The sequence below is a fragment of the Mustela lutreola genome, chromosome 8, assembly GCF_030435805.1.
Source record: "Mustela lutreola isolate mMusLut2 chromosome 8, mMusLut2.pri, whole genome shotgun sequence".
NCBI classification, from domain to species: domain Eukaryota; kingdom Metazoa; phylum Chordata; class Mammalia; order Carnivora; family Mustelidae; genus Mustela; species Mustela lutreola.
In genome coordinates, this window is record NC_081297.1 from 6,654,008 (window position 1) to 6,673,315 (window position 19,308).

Sequence of the window (19,308 nt, forward strand, 5' to 3'; positions counted from 1 at the left end):
GTAACTTGCTCAATGGACTATATTGTACACCTAAACTATGGGCTGAAGAAAGAAGTAACGTGCAGGTCCATTTTGGGTCATTAATAAGCATCTGCTGAACCTACTTGCTGTGTAAGCAGCACCATGCTGGAGACAAGAAGGGGGTTTTGAGAGCCTGGACTCTATTTTCTCATCCTTCTCTCCTGTCAGTGAAGTGAGGTGGCCAGCTAATACGGACTTTGCCTTAGAGACTGAAAAGACAAGAAATGGCAACTTAGGCTCTCACTTCTGGGTACACCATTGTCAAAACACCCCGCCCTCCCAGTGCTGCTCTGATACCACACCCCACTTCCTCCTGGGTGATGCTTTTCAAAGAAAATACAGTATTGGGTAGAATCACCACAGCAAACGGAAATAGCGATGTTCAGTCCACAGATGAACTCAGAGTTTTGTACAGAATAACACCCAGGGAATCCTCTGTGTGTGTGAGCCACGGCAGGCACTGCTGCTCTGGGTTACTGCCCATCACACGAAGAGGGCTGCCGAGAAGGGGGTGAGATGGGCCAGGGATGGGGACCAGGAGAAGAACAGAAAGAGGCAGAGCAGGGTCGGATGATCTTGGGTAGATCGGAGTACACGTGGAGTCACCCACATCTTGTTGCACAGAGAAATGTCCCCAAATTAGAAATGAGTGGGTTGTAAAAGCATGTTTGTAATTACAGCTCAGAATCCATGGAAACTGAAATTAGATACTATTTAGGTTCCTACACTAGCCCATTGTCTGACCTATTAATCTGTTCATTCAGAATGAAGTCAAAATTAACTTATAACATTGACCAGCATTTGTCACTATTCTAGGTTATGACATCCTCTACCTGTATTTCTTCCTGCGACATGTCAAATTTATTGTAGGCTTAGTGGCCCATTTGGGGTCCATTTTCTCATTTTAAAAACCACAGATCACTCTGATTCTCAGGGAACATGAGTTGTACCGCATGGGAAGAGAACGGACATATTGTCAGCCACAACGCCAGTGGCCACACACCTCAACGGCAAGAAGGGAACCCACTAGCTCAGAGGTTCTGACTGAGCATCAGCACCCATGGAGAACTCTAGAAATGCAAATGCCCCAGCCCCACCCAGTTCCACTTGAATCAGAAACTCTGTGGGCAGGGCTCAGCAATCCGGAGGCTTCCACTTCCAAGGTGGGCACTGAGGTTGGAGGAAGAGCCCACTAGCGTCAGCTCCACAAGGCCAGGCCCGTGTCCTCCTCATTTTGACCTGCTCAGTCTCCAGCACAGTGCTGGGGACTTGGGTGGTTCTCCAAGCTGGTTCTCCACCAGGTTGATCTGCCTTCAGGGATGCTTGGCAATGTCTAGAGACCTCTTTGGTTGTCACAAACACCATGGAGGGATGCAACTCACATCAGGTGGGCTGGGGCCAGAGATGTGGCTGAACATCCTGTAATGCACCGGGCAGCCACCACACAAAAGCATTAACCGTGCTAAGTTTGAGCATTCCTGTTCTAACTATACGCATGAATGTGGTGAAGTCTGAGGGTTTCCCTAACCCATCCATCACCGTCTCTCATCTCTTCCCCACAGGTAATGAATTCTAGCCCCACAGAAAGAAGGGCATGCGCAGGCCTGGGGCAATGGGTCTCTCTTTTCCATACTGCCTTCTCCTCTAGGGACCACGAGCAGCGCAGTAACTGACGAACTACACTCTCACAATTTGTCTTTCGACAAATCAATTAGGAATGAATAAATCAGTGAACAAATTAGTTCATCTGTTCTTTTTTTCTTGAAAGCTGAAAGGGCTCTTAGTCATCAAGAGGTCTGTCCTCTCTCATAAGAGATGAGAGGATTAAGGCTCAGAGAAATTAAGGCAAGAGATCAAAGTGGCCAGTCTAATTAGGGAAAGAAGTGTTGCTCCGGCTCAGGGCCCCTAGATTCTTCTGCATCTATCCCTCTGCTGTGCCTGTGTTCTACTGTTGTGGATGCCGTGCAATGAGGAAAATGATCTGGAAAAATGGTTGGGTCTATAGTCACGTAGCCTAAGCACAGAGTATTAGCACTGCTCGCAGGGAAAGACTGTGTAACCTGCCTCATGTGAGACCCGTGGCCCATGCTGATTTTTCTGTGATGTGGACGGTTTCGTGGATTTCAGCAGCCGTAGATACAGTAAGCCAGGCCCTCAGCCCGCGACTGCTCACTGCGCACATCCCAAAGGGGGTTTTCTGTATTCGTCATATACACACAAAATGTGAGAGATTAAAAATGTCGCAGCTTTGAAGAAAAAAAAAATGGTAAAAAGAAAAAGAAGCATTTGATTATGGGCTCTATCTCCTGCAAATGCCAAGCTTGACTTTACCTCGTGAATTTTTTCGTGCGTCCTTAGGACAATTTTGTGATCAGAGCCATTGTTTGAAATGTACTTCAGCCTATTCTTGTAAGACAACAGTCTCCTAAAAGGACAGCACAGCACTTCATGACTGTAATTTCATTGTTCTCCAGAGTAGAAGGTAGGTGGAGTGAATGAATATCTTCATTTTAACAAGGAATCCATTACAGATTAGTGGCAAAGAACAAGTGATAGGCAGAGAGTACTTGACAGTTTACAAATAGCTCTTCAAAAATGAAGGTAATAAGAAGGTTGCTAGTGCTAATAGGTACTGGAAATTGCTCTTGTTTTTCAAAATTGGTTCTTCATCAGAGTTGAGAAGCATTGTTTTCTTTTAAAATTGTGTTATGTTAGTCAGCCTTTGTATCACAATACTTGCTAAATTGCAATCTACTTTAATTTTCTATTTATCTTTTTATATTCACCCACTACTTGAATATAAGCTCTTTGATTTCAGAAGTAATGCCTAGTTTTTCTTTCTTTCTTTTTTCTTATTTTATTTTATTTTTTTTAGATTTCATTTCTTAGAACAGTTTTAGGGTGGTTGGGTTATGGACATTGAAGAGGGTATGTGCTATGGTGAGTGCTGTGAAGTGTGTAAACCTCGCGATTCACAGACCTGTACCCCTGGGGCTAATAATACATTATATGTTTATAAAAAAATAAAAAAAATTTTTTAAAAGAATAGTTTTAGATCTATAGCCAAATTCAGAAGGTACAGAGATTTCCCTCACATGCCCTGGCTCCCCAAAACCTTCCCCCACTATCATCATCCCCCAGCAGATGTGCAGTAGTGACAGGCTGTGACCCTGCACTGGGCTCACCACCATCGCCCCAAGCCCATAGCTCACTTCAGGGCTCATTCTCAGTGTTATGCATTCATTGCCTTTGGACAAACGTGTCAGGACAGGTATCCGTCACTATAGTATCGCCCAGAAGAGTTTTACTGTCTTAAAAATCCTGTGATCAGTCTATACATCCCCCCCTTTTCCCAGGCCCTAAGAGATATTAAAATTTGAAAAATAAGGATGTAATAATAGAAATTATGTGGTGCTGGTAGCATAAGAGTTGGGCAGATTGTCAGAATAAGACAGAGTGTCCTGAAAGACCAAATATTTACAAAAGTTTCGTGTACAATGAAGAAGGCACTTGAAGTCAGTGGGGAAAGGAACGATTGCTTCATGAATGGGGCTGTAGCCCGTCTGCTAGAACCTATACTAAAGCGAACCTCAAAATAAAATTGATAGGTTGATGATATCAACGTAGAGATAAAACTTCTCTACCACTAGAAGAACTAGACATGTAAATTAATAATTATATCCTTTGGAATTAGGGGAGACTTCTCAACTATACTACAGACCAGATCCAGAAAGGAATATATTCCTATACGATGTTACCTAAAAATGTATGTTACCTAAAACCTATATTAAAGTGAACATCAAGCTAAAATTGATAGGTTGAGGATATTAATGTAGAGATAAAATCTCTCCATTACTAAAAGAATTAGATATGTAGATTAACAATTATATCCTTTGGAATTAATGTATGATATACCCTAATTCTCAAACATGATACCACAGACCAGCTCCAGAAAGGAATAAATTTCTATACTATGTTACCTAAAAATGTATACTTTGTTATACTTAACAAAGTATAAAACAACAAAGCAGGAGACACAATTGTAATGTATGCAGCAAAATATTTGACAAATATGTGAAAAGCTATTAAACATCAATGAAAAGAGAAAAATCTAATAATGAAATACTATTTACCTACTGAAAAAGACTGACAAAGTTTGAGAGCAGACATCTCACAAAATAAATATTATGAAGGGTGAATAAAATATGAAAAAGGTCAACTTCACTAGAAATAGAAGAAATGTAAATTGGCCAGCTTCATAATCCCTTCTCTATAATTCCAAAATCTAAAATGCTGAGAAAATAGAAAAGAAATCATTCTGTAGTATGAAGTAATTTTGTAGCAAACCTGAGATGGGCTACTTATGATCGATTTTTTACACTAAATGTAACTGTTAATGTCCTTCCCCCAACATACAGATTATTGGGAATATTTTGCAATATACAGTGTATAAGTTTATTACCTTTATAAAGTATAAATTTGGAAACAGATCTGGTCATAATGGCTTGGAGAAGGGACATGTCCAATCTTTATGGAAGAAAATATGTATCAAATGACTTTAAAATGAGGCAAGTATATGAAGGCACACATACAAGAATGCCCACTGAGGCATTGCTTAATAATGATATACCCAGAAACATCCTTAATGTCCAAAAATATGATATTTCGGAGTATATTATAGCAAATAACTACAATGGAATATTTTACAACCAGTAGATTGTTATTCACTACAATAAAGATATTTATAGGATAGAGTTAAGCTAAAAAAGGGATGTACTAAACATGTACCCCTGAAACAAATAATATATCATGTGTTAATTAAGAAATGGTATGTACTAACCACAGCATATATATACTATATATGTTTAATAGGAACTCATTTAAAAAGATATAAATTTACATGCATAAATCTATTTTTTTAATTGTGTCACCATGTCATCCATCATTAATTCTCTTTTTTTGTATTTATTTATTTGACAGAGATCACAGGCAGGCAGAGAGGCAGGCAGAGAGAGAGAGGGGGAAGCAGGCTCCCTGCTGAGCAGAGAGCCCGATGCGGGGCTCGATCCCAGGACCCTGGGATCATGACCTGAGCTGAAGGCAGAGGCTTTAAGCCACTGAGCCACCCAGGTGCCCCTCCATCATTAATTTTTGATGTAGGGTTTCATGATTCATTGTTAGCATGCGATCTGTGCCCTCCTTAATACCCATCACCAGGCTCACCCCTCCCACACTGCCCCTCTCCCTTCTAAAACCCTCAGTTTGTTTCCTGGAAATCTTTGGTGGGAAAAAAATCTGAACCAAAATGCTATCACTGGGTGGACTGGATTTTAGGTGATTTTAAGTAGTTACTTTTGAGGAGTTCACAATTCAGATTTTGTAAAATGATCTTGGATAACCAAAAGGGAAAACTGCTTTTTCATATACTGGTTCCTCTTTCATTCCTAACAGTTACATAGAGTGGGATGAATGTTCCCATTGCAGAGAAGGGAGAGCGGATGCTGGTGGAAGTAAGGACTTTCTTCAAGATTACAGAAGATGTATGATGGGGCCTGTGTCCTCTGATTCCATATCTTGTCCCTTTCCATGGCAAGGCCTCTGCTGACCTGGCCCCGGATATCACTGGACCTGCATTCAGATCCCCCAGCCTTGGTAACATTCGGCAATTCAAGAAGTCATTCTTTTGTTTAATACCACCTGATGAGGGGGCACCCTATGGATGACATGTCATGGGGAAGCACTAAGACCACGAAGTCATAGCTCTTGATTTCAAGGCTATTCCAATTCTTATAATAGGGATTCCTCATTTAGGAAAGAGTAGTGGTCTCTAAGTCCATTAATAAGTAACTTGTTTAGGTCAGAGAATAGACTTTTTCCCCCATAGAAGTGTTACCCATGCTGAAGCCGCACATGCACATTTTCTAAAGTACTAGATGATACCCTGAAACCACCTACAGTGGATTTCCAATGGATTTACCAGGCAATGCATCCCAACCTCCCATTTGGAGTTGGAGAACACAACCTAAGACAGCTTGGGGAAGTCCGGTGAGAAGTTCTTTGTTTACTCAGCAGTGGGATCAGGTCCTTCCCTAGCTCCAGGACACCTGAGGGGTCCCCTGGCCAAGGGTGGTGAGAGTAAGGGTGTGGGGAAGGACTCTGGGGAGGTAGCAGAGGTTGGGAGATGAGCCGGGCAGGTGATGCTGAGCATGGAGAAGAGAGGTACAGCAGGAAAAGAGGACGGGGCTGGGAGTGGGAATGGAGACAGGGCAGGGGACAGCGATGCTGGGGAAGGTCAACTGAGAAAAATCAGGATGAGGACAAGAAGAAGAACATGTGCAAATGGTGGTCTCCAAAAAGGGGCATGTGAAGGTCGGGGCAGGCACAGAGATAGAGAGCTGCCCCCTGATCCATTCCCTTCGATTCTCTTGGAGCTGGATGTGGCCCATGATGGGTAAGTCTCGCTGACGCTCATCCTCCGGGTTGGGCCCACCTGCCTCCTGCCACTGGCTAGAATGTGGAGGTGGTGGCACTGAGTCACCTTGGCATTCATGTTGGCCACGTGTTTGGCCACCTGAGTCTGGATTCTCAGATGGGAGGGAAGTCAGCTGTCAAGCTTACACCACTGTCATTTTGGAGATCCGGAACATCAGCCAAACATAGAGACTAATGAATACTACACTTCCCAAGACTTTAGTAAGAAGTAAGAATAGAACAGAAAGCGTTTTGTGAACAGTAATCATCCTGATAACCAAACAGAATTTTATTCTTCTACTCTACAAAGTACTCCTCCCCTCTCTGCTCCTTCCTCTTGTCTGCCTTCAGAATGACCAGCCAATTCTCCCTGTCCTGCTCCCAAGAAAGAGGACGTGACAATGGTAGTCCCGTGGGGCATCTGGCATCAGTGTCATATTCCCATCCCCGCAACGAACAGTGTAAAACAACCACGAACTATCTTCTGGGTACAGATATTTTCCCGAGGTTTAAACATTTGAAATTCAAATTTGCCGGGGGAAGACCTTTGGGAGAGAAAGCAGAAGGAAACACTTTGTAGACTTAGAACCTCCGTCATGCTCTTGGGCTGCAAGAAGCAAAAGCCTGAGCTGTGGGACACAGCCCTTTCCTCCTTGAAACAAAACCAAACCTACAGTATCTTGAAAATACCCCTGCCCCTAATTCTCAATGTCTCCCTTCCCCAGGGCTCAGAGAGGAGTGAGCACTGGTCAGGTGTCCACTGCAGTAGGCTGGTCATGCCTACGGGACAGACAGATAGGTCCTGAGGCATGTGGGGTGAGGGGCGTGGAGAAGGGCTGAGTACTCTCGGCTTTTCACTGGGGGATTTGTGAATGGCTCTAGAGAAGTGGGGGATTCTTCTTCTCTCTCACTGTTTTTTTAAAAACCAACATTTCATCTTGTTCTAAAAAGAATCAAAAGTAATATGCTGTTTCATTAATCTGTACCTCAGTTTACCTCTCCAGGAAATGAATAAGAATCAGGGATAGCAAAATCTGACATTTACTCAAAACGATTTCACATACGTTTCCCCCATTTGAATACTGTGGTCTTCTAACATATTCAAGTTGGTGTTCTTACCCATTTTTAGAGACAGGAAAATAGGCTCAGGGAGGTGAGGACATATGTTGAAGGTTGCATAGCTAATCGTGGTGGAGTGGGGGACTGGAAGTCAAGTGCCACAGAGGCTGACCTGAGTGCCCTCTGCTGTAAACATTCTCTCCCCTTTACGGGGTCTTTTCCGAAAGACACATAGTTCTTTGATTTCCTGTAAGCTCAGTTCTGTTCTGTAAGTAATTATTTTTAATTACATCTGACTGAGAGAGTTATGTTGACATCTTTGTTGAGAAACCTCTGGGTTCCCACCGCGTTCTCCGCAGCTGGTCTTCACAGTGAAGACAGGATGATTAAAAGGTATTATTCATCTAATGCTTCTCTAAGGTCCTCAAGGGATACCTTCATCTGAGTTGATCCCAGTAATGAAGCCACACTTCCTGTCTTTGCAAAGTTGGTCAGGGAAGCAGGAGCAATTCTGCCTTTTCTGGTTCCGCATCCATGGTGACACCCTACCCACGCTTCCTCCTCTGGGGCCTCTGTAGTTCCTTGCTTCCACCCTGGTGATAGTATGGCTTAAAACACAGTGACAGAAACAGAACATCTGGCCTTCATACAAACAGGAAGGCAGAGATGGGGGAGAGAGATTTTCTCCCTGGACCTTCTCTCCCCAGAAGAACTGCGCACATCACCTCCGGCAGGTGCAAGACTGGGACCGTGGCTTCTGCCAGCATCCCCCAGAGTCTGCCTGTAGTTTCCTGACTGAAATGCCCTCTTATCTTGCTGGGCTGATTAGACTCTGGAGCTTGTCTAGGGAGCATATCTACTGCCATCCGACTTCTGGGGTCATAGGACCAGGACCAGGGATGGCTGACTTTGGGAGCAGCAGGACATGGGTAGGCAAGTCTGGCGCAACCCGTCTACACCAACTGCAGCTATGTCTCTGCTGGGTCTGCAGTAAGCTAAGAAATCCAGGCTGGCTTCTGACTGGAGAAGACGGCGTTCTAATGGGAATGACTCTTAGCAGACAGACGAGAAGCGTCTTACAGAAGCTGTTCCATGGGGAAACGTTCAATGCTTGGTTTCAAATATGCAGTTGGCATGACTGGGTTTGAGGATGAAGAATGGCTCTTTAAAACCAAGACTGCTCCCCAGAGTCCTCAAGACTCTGGTTCTTTCTGCTTTCAGAGAACCCAGGCAGCACAAAAACTGAGAATTTCCTTGCTTTGCGGTGATGCCGTAATGCTGTCGCCAAGGTGACGTGTGTCTCTCTCTGCTGCTTAGAGGGAGGTTGGAGTTGGAACAAGAACAAACCTCCAATGTCCGATTCTAGGCTCCCTGTCAACCTTTAACTGAACTGTTTTCAAACAACCCATCAAGGATGTACTTTTAATTTACCTTTAGTAATTGAAAGTGACGCAGTAAGCATCAGGTTACGGTTCTTCGCATGAGAGAAGAAATATTAGTGCATTTGATAATTAGTGTCTCTGCTTTCCTCTCTGTTGATCCTAAAACTTTGTTTTACCATAATTCTGGGACTCCTTGGTGATAGGCAGTGACATGTTAGAACTTGGAGAACTTTGTCCAAAGTTACATATACTGACCTTGTGGACATTCTGAGTTCAGCATTTGGAATCACAGATTGCATAAAAATTCTTTCCAGAAAATACTGTGACTCCTTAGATGCGCAGTTAGCCATGACAGTCCTATCTCTCTCTCTCACACACACACACACATACACAGAGTTTTAATTTGGCTGGAGATACTCTCCTGTGCTGAAATCTACCTCCCAGATCACTTCTCCCACTTACCCTGAGACCAACAAGGCCATTTCCATATATTGAGCAATAGGATTATTAGACATTCTGCATACGTGTCTCACTGAAATCAAAATGCTCCCTTGCCAGCCTAGTATTTCACCAGTCTGATAAACCTACAAAAAATGGAAATTAGGTGAGTTTGGTAGGAAATTTATTAAATCTGCGAATTCTGCTGATTATCACCTTTTTATCTTTTTTTTTTAAACAACTAAACAGAAAACTTTCTGCTTTGTTAAAAGCCTATTTCTCCCTTTTAAGTGAAGATCAGAAAATTGCTAGTTAGGACTCTTTTCAATTATCTTGCTTATATTGATGTGGCATATTAAAGTCACCCCCAAGCCTTCTCTTTCCCATACAAAGTAATATCTATTCTTTATGCTTTTCTCCAAAAAGTATTCATATTCAAATTTCAAATGATTTTTTTCCCCCTACTCACTGGGTAACATCTGATTTCCATATGAACTTATTAAAATGCTGAGCCCAAGGGCATTTCTGTAATATGAAGTTCAAGGTCTAGGAAAGCAAACACAATCACCACGTTCCTCGATTCTCTGCTAGAGGCAGGAACCTGGGCTATGCAAAGGGACCGAAGTCCTCACTGTGGCCAGCTCTTGTGTTCCCACCAAGAAAAAGAGGCCAGTACAAAGCTCAGTGAGGAACTGGCAAGTCTGGGAAAATCACTTCATCTCTGCGGGTCTCAACTTCTTGGCCTATAAGACCCGGGAGTAGAGATTAATCTCTGCAGTCCATTTGTGCCGCAGCCCTCTAAGGGGAGAGGGTTGCTACTTGTGCTCGCCATTCTGCTATTCTAACATACTTGCCGATGGGAGCCTGCCATCCTGGAGGAACATCCTTGCATTCCGATGTTATAGGAATAACATAGAAATGCTCTGTGCCATAACATTCACACAATACATATTCATCGAGCACGGATGATAGGCATTTCCTCCTTGCAACACTTACATTTCAGCAGGAGCAACAAAACATGGATACAGCAGCCCGACAGAAGCCAGGGGCATGTGAGTAACTTTGTGTCTATAATTTTCATCCTAACAGTTCTAAGACAGGAGGGATTCAGAAGGTCTCAGAGCTAGAAGGAATCCCCCCTGCCAAGCCGTCCTTTCCCTAAGTTAGAGTCCCTTGTGCAGGGCTCTACAAAACGTCCAGGGGTAGGAAGTGAACTCTTCTTCCGGGGAGAGCATCACTCTTTCACCGCCTGGCGGGGAGGCACCCAGAGCCTGCCGCTGTCCTTTGAAGCCGGTCCTGCAGTTCCGTCTGCTCAGTAATTGGTGCACACACCCCCCGCTGTGTTTACTTTTAAAAAGAAAAGAAGAAAAAGCCACACAGGTGGAACCCAGGCATCTGAAAACACTGTCCGCAGGGCGCATGCTTCCTGACACTTTCTGCTGAGCCCGCTCGGGTCTCTCCGCAGCTCGGAGGAAGGAGCAAACAGAGTGGGGAGGCGTGGAGCTGGGAAAAAGGCAGAGGAAGAAGCGAGAACTAGGTCTGTCTGACTAAACTCACTAGTTCCTTCTCAGAATTCTAGAGTTTATACTTCATTTTCAAGCTGGCAGCAGCTTCTGTCACCCTTATCTATTAGAAACCAACCGCTATTTTGTGGTTACATGAGAAAAGCAAACATACCCCTCCAGACGCTTGAGACTGTCATGAAGGATGACAGACACTCACTCGAGCAGAGCCCAGTTTCTGATGAGGCTGGTTTTCTGCTCTGTGCCCGCTGGGGCTACTCTTCAGGGAAACCCAGGTCGGTGCTGGTCCAGGTGCGTCCTTCCTGACTGAGGTGACAGCGATCTTGTCAGACTTACACTCTGTGTAGGCAGTTGTCAGGACTGGGAATCAGCACGTCAACCCTCCTCATTATGGGAAAAGGAAAAGTCATCTCTGGACCCATGTTAAGAGGGTTACGTGTTTTTGCATATACCTGCAAGGCAGGTGACCGTTCTTCCCTCGGGTAAGTAAAACACATTTTATCACTCGCTACGATAAGCAGAAAACCTCATTAATTCAGTCTACCCCTCATCCGTGATTAATGTGGAATATGTGTCAAATTTCACAAGAAAGTCTTAGACGGAGAGTTATCTCTGGAGAACATATCTTGGTAAACGTTTGGGAAGTGCTAACCCTATTTTGAGTCTAAAGTGGATATGTTTAAGTGTGTACGTTATAGATATTTACAATGGAAATAGCAAGTTAGAAATAACATGATTGGCTACGCTGATTGAGTACCTACTGTGTACTTGACATTCATCCGAAAAAAAAAAAAATGCCCGAAGCAGCTCTGCAAAGTGGAAATCATCACCCTACTTCACAGATGAAGAAACCAGGTACAGAGGTTAAACATCTCACATAAGGATTTACTGCTAAAAAGAGAAAGAGCCACGATTTAGCACAGAAGGCCCACTCCACTCTCCAGGCCAGCCAATTTCTATGTTCAAAGGTGGCGGCCTCCAACGATCTATTTTTAACAACTTACTTTACCTGCCCCCGAAATTGAATAACTAGAATTAAAACAAGGGAACTGTTTATTGTGATTTAATTAATTCATTTAATTAATGCAGACTTAGTTTTCTTACTGTGCATCTGTCATACAGAATATTCACAATATACATCTGGGGAGAAAGACAAGACAGCAAACACAGGAGTACCATGTTCATTTCTACTTTATCGTTATGCAGGGTGGGTCTAGAGATCTGAGCCCCTCTGCATCCCTACCTTCCCTGCCAATGACCAGGGATCTACCCTACCTTGGCTGCCTCCAAAGCCATCGCTGCTTCAGTGCTAAGATACTCTATGCTTTGGGAGCCCCTGGGTGACCCTTAAGTATGAGATCCCGGGAAGGAAAGACAAGATAGAATATTTGTACAATATTATGTTTTGTCCTTTGTTTCTAGACAAATGGCCAACTCTCTATGACCTACACATTATTTTGGTCTCCAGTTTTAGTGCAGAAGTATACCTCATTTCATTAAACTTCATTTGATTGTATTTTGGATATTGCTTCTCTTGCAATCCTGCTTCAAGCAAGTCTATCAGCACATTTTCCCACAGCTTTTGCTCATTCCTTGTCTCTGTGTCACACCTCGGTAACCCTTGCAATACTTCCAACTTCTTCATTATTGTTGTATTTGTTATGGCGATGCGTGATCAACCATTTTCGGTGTTACTATTGCAATTGTTTTGGGGTGCTATGAACCGCACCCACGTAAGATGGTGAATTCAATCAAGCAACGTGGGTCCTGACTACTCCACCAACTGACGGCTCATCCCGCTCTCTCCCTCGCCCTATTCCCTGAGACACAACAATATTGAAATTGAGCCAGTGAATGACCCTACAAGGGGACTTAAGTGTTTAAGTGAAAGGAAGACTCACACATCTCTCTCTAAATCAAAAACTAGACATGATTAAACTTAGTGAGTCCGGACTCTTGTGACAGTTAGCCAAGTTATGAAGGCAAAGGAAAAATTCCAGAAAGAAATTAGAAGTGCTCTTCTACTGAACATGAATGATAAGAAAGCAAGAGAGCCTTACTGCTGATACGGAGAAAGTCTGAGCAGTCGGATGGAAGATCAAGCCAGACAAAGCCACACGCAGAGCAAGGCCCTAACTCTTGTCAAGTCTATGAAGGCTCAGAGATGTAAGGAAGCTGCAGAAGAAAAGTGGGAAATTAGCAGAAAGTGGTTCATGAAGATAAAGAAAAGAAGTCATCTCTGTAACATAAAAGAGCAAGGTGAAGCAGGAACTGATCCAGAATCTGTCTTAGATAATTAATGAAAGTGGCTACAAGAAACAAGAGTGTCAATGCAGAGGAACCAGCCTTGTGTTGGAAGAAGATGCCATCTGCAATCTCATAACTAGAGAGAAGGTAATGTGTGGCTTCCAAGATTCAAGGGACAGGCTGACTCCCTTTTTAGGGGCCGATGCAGCGGCACACTGCAGAGGAGGCGCAAACAGCCAGAGAGCCAGAATTAGAAGTGGAGCCTGAGGATGGAACTGACCTGCTGCGATCTCATGATTAAACCTGAATGCATGAGGGTTGCTTCTCATGGATGAGCAAAGAAAGTGGATTCTTGAGATGGAATCCCCTCCTCCTGATGTTGCTGTGAAGACGGCAGAAATGAGGAAAAGAGATTTAGAGCATCACATAAACTTGACAAAGCAGCAGCAAGGTTTGAGAGGACTGATCCCAATTGTCCAAAGAAGTTCTCCAGTGGATAAAATGCTACCAAATGACATCACATGCTCCAGAGAAATCACTCATGAAAAGAAGGGCTAATTAATGTGGCAAACTCAATTGTGTTATTTTGACGAATTGCTACAGTCACTCCCACTTTCAGCAACCACCACCCCGATCGGTCAGCGGCCATCAACACGGAGGCAAGATCCCCCACCAGCAAAAAGATTAAAACTCACTGGACGCTCAGATGATGGTTAGCATTGCTTAGCAATCAAGTATTTTAAAATGAAGTATATACATTGATTTTTTTAGACATAATGCTATTGTACACTTAGCAGACCACCGTATAGCATAAACGTAAGTTTTATATCCACTTAGAAACCAAAAATTTCATTTGACTTCCCTTATTGTGATATTTGCAGGTAGTCTGGAGCCAAACCCATAAGAGCTCCAAGGTATGCTTGTGGTACAAATATAGGGTTCCTTCATTTTCCATCAGTTAAGGGCTTGGTCTTCCTGAGACATGTAGCGTATCATTTCTGAAACGTTCAGAAGCCTACTCTTTAACAAAGATGACGCATTCACTTTCAACAAACTGGAAAGCTATATTATTTTAGGTGCCTAATATTCACAAACTCTACCAGCCCAATTTTTCTTAAGACACAATAAAGTAGACTTTGACATTGATTTCTACATAAACTCATACACTTACTGCTATCTCAGGCTAGATAGGTAAGATTCATTTAAGAGAATATAGGATTTCAAAAAACTTGACTCTTCTCCCTGAGCATACCCCTATTACAAATTAGGGCTGGAGTCATTCATTCATATTGAAGAAAAAAGAAATTCTCAAGGCAAAATATTTCCGTATCAAATAAATATTTTGAGGGAGCTCTAGGAAGAGGGGTTTGGGGTAAACCATGTTTTAAGAAACAAAAGAGAATGTGAAGTAAATTCTTTCACAGTAACTTTAACAATGGTGAAAATCAATCTGAAAGAAGTTACACGGCTTGTCATAGAGTCTGTTTTTAGTTTAATTCCTGCCACTTGACATCCGTTCTGGAAATTTCCTGGAAGGCTTTGTATTTCTACCAGAATCAACATCACTCAAGGTTCTCCATCAGATTCGACTGGACTCGTTAGTGACCCAGCTACACTGTCAACCCTGAAGTATTCATTTGTCATTCTAATGGGAAGACCACAGAACATACTGGTAACAACAAGGGAGTGACACTATAATAAACTCCACAGTGATTATGTCTAATTGACTTAGGTGAAAAGATGATCACAAATTAAGATTACTGAAAACTTAGGCCTTGATGCTCTCAGCCTATCCTCACCATCTGAATTTAGGAGATAACCCGTTCAAATACTCTTTCTTACTTAAGCTATTAGAGATCCGAATCCCATGGTGTATCCCATCAACTTTGTCTACCTGAGTGATGGAAGTCTGCTATCATTCTCTCTGATATTGATTTATAGGTAGGGGTGAGGAGGAGGAGCAGAAAGGAGTGAAACAGACAGTCACTTTTATAATGCTGGGACCCTGGCAGAGGATTTCTAATTTACTAAATCAGGGGGTTCTCTAATTTGGTTGCACAGGATCATTTCTGTGCACTCACTGTTGTGTGACATAAGGAACTAGGGAAATGAGAAAGGCATATTTCTTGCACCTGGTCCTCATGAAATTTATAGAATAGAAAGGGAATGAAGGAAACTCGATCAGCCTCTTAAGTCAAAGCACTGTGTTGGGCACTGTCCGCCATTGCTCATGGTCTTGGTAGGTCTTCACAGCAAACTTTAAAAAATGGGCTTTAAAACCCCCTGATCCCATTTTAGAGAAGAGGCAACTGAAGTCCAAAAAAGTTTAAAATGGTTTTTAAAAAAAGTTTATAAAGTTTTGTTCTTTTGTTCCAAAAAAAGAACAAAATTCTAATGCATGTTACAATGTGGATGAAACTTGAGGACATTTTCGTAAGTGAAATAAGCCAGATATAGAGGACAAATATTATGATTTCACTTATATGAGGTAGAGAGAATAGCCAAATTCATAGAGACAGAAAGTAAAATAGAGGTTACCAGACACTGGGGAGAGGGGAGGCTTGGAGTTAGTGTTTAGTGGGAGCAGAAACTTTGGGAAGTTGAGAACTTCTGGAGATGGATGGTGGCTGTGGGTTGCACAAGGTGAACGTACTTAATGCCACTTAACTGCACACTTTAAAATGGTTAAGATGGTAAACTTGATGCCACACATATTTTACTACAATTTTTAAAAGGGTTATATTGTCACAGCTTGTAACTAGAATAGTAAGGAATTGAGAGACATCTAACATCAAATGCCAGGCATTACTCTTATAATTCTGTGCAAGCCCTGGTACTTAGCATTTTTGCTACCTGCAGTCTGCTGTTGTGTGCCAATTAATAGTAAGCCCCTTAGGGCGCCTGGGTGGCTCAGTTGGTTGGGCGACTCCCTTTGGCTCAGGTCATGATCCTAGAGTCCTGGGATCGAGTCCCACTCAGGCTCCCTGCTCCGTGGGGAGTCTTCTTCTCCCTCTGACCCTCCCCCCTCTTGTGCTCTTTCTCTCTCTTACTCAAATAAATAAGTAAGATCTTAAAAAAAAATAGTAAGCCCCAGGCTTGGGGTAGAACTGCCTCCTTGGATAGAGCAAGATAGGGCTGTTGAGAAGAAATCTGGGGTTTGGTGCAAGGAATATATGTAAGGCATAGGGAAAATAGAACCAGAGTTCTGAGACGATATTATACTTAATTTTACCACATTCAGCTCAACTCCAGCTTTAAAATGCCCCTGATCCATCTGTCCACTCATCCGATAATTCATGCATTCACCAGTCTTATTGTGTGCTGGCTACGTGCGAAGATCAGTGGCAGGCAAACATAAGCAACAGTGATGTTACTGGTACCCATCTTCCAGGGCTTAAATTCTAGCTGGGGTGATCAAAGAGCAAACAGAAAATGGATGAGATGAGTGATAGGCGATAGGTGGTATACGAAATAAGTGTGCTGAGTCCTCAAGGAAGCAGGGATCCAAACGACTCAGAATGGCTCCTGATTCTATCAAGGAGAATGCGGAGCCTGGGCATCCTCCAGAGCGACCCATCGGGATTGCTTCAGGTAGGACTCAGGTAGGTGAGAGGAAACAGCGGGTATTCTAGAAGGGCAGAGCTCTCAGTATGAACGAAAGTAAAAGACCAGAAGCGGGGATTCCGAGCAAGAAATAGAGTTAGATAATTCAGATTTAGTTAATTAACTATTTTAACAATAACTGCAGTGAAAGCAAGGAACCCGAAAAATTCCTGGGTCAGATGAAGCCTTGCTAGAACTATCCATTTATTGTGGTAAAAAAAAAAAACATAACGTAAAAGGTACCATCCTAGCCATTTTTAATACAGTTCAGTGGAATTAAGGATATTCACATCATTGGACAACGGATCTCTAGAACTTTCCAGCATGCACAACTGAGACTCGGAAAACCATGGAACAACAATTGCCCATTTTACCTCCCCACAGTCCCTGGGGACCACCACTCTATGTTCTGTTTCCATGACTCTTACTTTTGACCCCTCATGTAAGCGGAATCAACCAGCGACTATTTGTCTGTCTTGTAACTGGCTGATTTCCCTTAGATCATGTCCTCAAGTCTCCTCCATGTTTAGAATATGTCAGAATTTTCTTCCTTTTCAAGATCGAATAGTGTTTCATTGTACGTACGTCATGCAGCAATGGTTATTTGGGTTGTCTCCACACACGGGCTGTCGTGAATAATGCTGCTACCAAGAGAGGTGTGCAAATATCCCTTGAGCTGTTGCTTTAAGTTTTTTTGGCTCTACGCCCACAAGTAGGACTGCTGGATCATGCTGCAATTCTATTTTTTATTTTTTGAGTAATTACTATATTGTTTTCCATAGAAGGTATACCCTTTACATTCCCTATTGGACAAGGGTCCCAATTTCACTGCAACCTCACTGAAACTTCTTTTCTGGGGGGTTTTTGAGAGTAGCCATCTAATAGATGTGAGGTAGTATCTCACTGCGATCTTAATTTGCATTTTTCTAAAGGTTAGTGATGTTGAGCTGCTTCTTACATGCTTCTTAGCCATTTGTATAATATCTGCAGAGAAGTGTCCATTCAAGTCCTTTGCCTATTTTTTAATGGGGCTTTTGCTTTTTGTTTTGTTTTGTTTGTTTAGGATTTCATTTACTCATTTGAGAGAGAACAAAAGCCCAAGCAGGGGGAGCAGGAGTCAGAGGGAGAAGAAGCAGACTCCCTGCCAAGCAGGGAGCCTGACTCCAGGCTCGGTCCCAGGACCCTGGGATCATGACCTAAGCTTGAAGGCAGATACTTAACCAACTAGGCCACCCAGGCATCCTCTTTTTGCAAATCTTTTTAATATCTCACTTCATAGAAGACAGCAAGCTTTTCATATCTACTTATGCATCCAGTCTGTTGCTATCAAAACATACAGTCTCTGGAAAATTCCACTAGATAGAATAAAAATGAAAAGGTGAAAAGGCCTTAGTAGTTCTATAAAATCAGTTTTGAGATGAGACATCCCTGAAAAAGTCTTGCGTATCTCTGGGGTTCTCCCAGGAACACACTTTGAGAATCACTGCTCTCTATTTCTCTATGAAAATCTTACATTTGTTCTTCTGTTGAAGTTTGATGGGTTTTGCTTCATTTTGTTTTTGCTTGGGTTCACTATTCGTTTGTGTGCTATAATAACAATACCATTACGAGCATCCTTGTGGATCTTTCCTTTGGCACGTGTCTGAGAATTTCTATAGAATATGTGCGAAGTAGTCAAACTACAGGTTGTGTAATTGTAGTTAGTGGCAAATTGCTCTCGAAAATTTTAAATCTGTAAATGCGTCACTAGCTTCCAAGCACCTAAAAGGTCAATCATGATTATCTCTGGAAGGCAGGAAGTGTGATTATAATTTTTAAGACCAAAATATAACTAATAGTATGGAATTGTCTTTTGTGTGGAGAAAGGTCTCTAAAACACGAAGGTGCCAGTTAGCAATAGAAACGGAAAAAAAGAAGAAAAAACAGCCACAAACTCTGGCATGAGCCCCTTTAAGTACTTTTGAGGAAGAAACAGACTTATCTCTCTCTCCATCCTTTTAATGTCCAATTCAACTGTCTGTTGAATTCAGCTGTGTGACCTTAACCCAGGGACTTCACCTCTCTGGGCTTAACGTCCTCATCTGTAAAGCAGTAATGTTTCAGGATTCTGTGGATGAAAACACAGCGCCTTCAAGAAGATTATAGATTCTGGGGTGTCTGGGTGGCTCAGTGGGTTAAGCATCCGCCTTCAGCTCAGGTCATGGTCCCAGGGTCCTGGGATCTATCCCCACATCAGGCTCTCTGCTCGGCGGGGAGCTTGCTTCCCCATCTCTCTCTGTCTGCCTCTCTGTCCCTTAGATAAATAAATAAAATCTTAAAAAAAAAAAAAAGAAGAGTATAGATTCTTTGGGATACATGACTGATGCACATAAGCAGCAAAATCCAGTGGGTGCCTGAGCCCACAAAGGCTTCTGAAGGAATGGTTTCTGACGAGAGGAAACCCCAGAGCACTAGCTTCAGGAGAGAAAGAGGGCTCAAAGCCGGGCAGTAGAGATGCACTGGAATGGGATGAGAGGAGATAAGGTTGGGAGAAGAGGAACAATATGAAAGCAATTCCCCTTTCT

The 19,308-nt window shown here is 42.8% G+C and overlaps 1 protein-coding gene across 3 annotated transcripts in view; it reads right to left on the reverse strand.

The window, feature by feature from the left end:
• PRKCQ (protein kinase C theta) overlaps nt 1-19,308 on the reverse strand; it is a 173,643-nt gene that overhangs the window by 132,171 nt on the left and 22,164 nt on the right. The gene's annotated exons all lie outside the window — the stretch shown is intronic.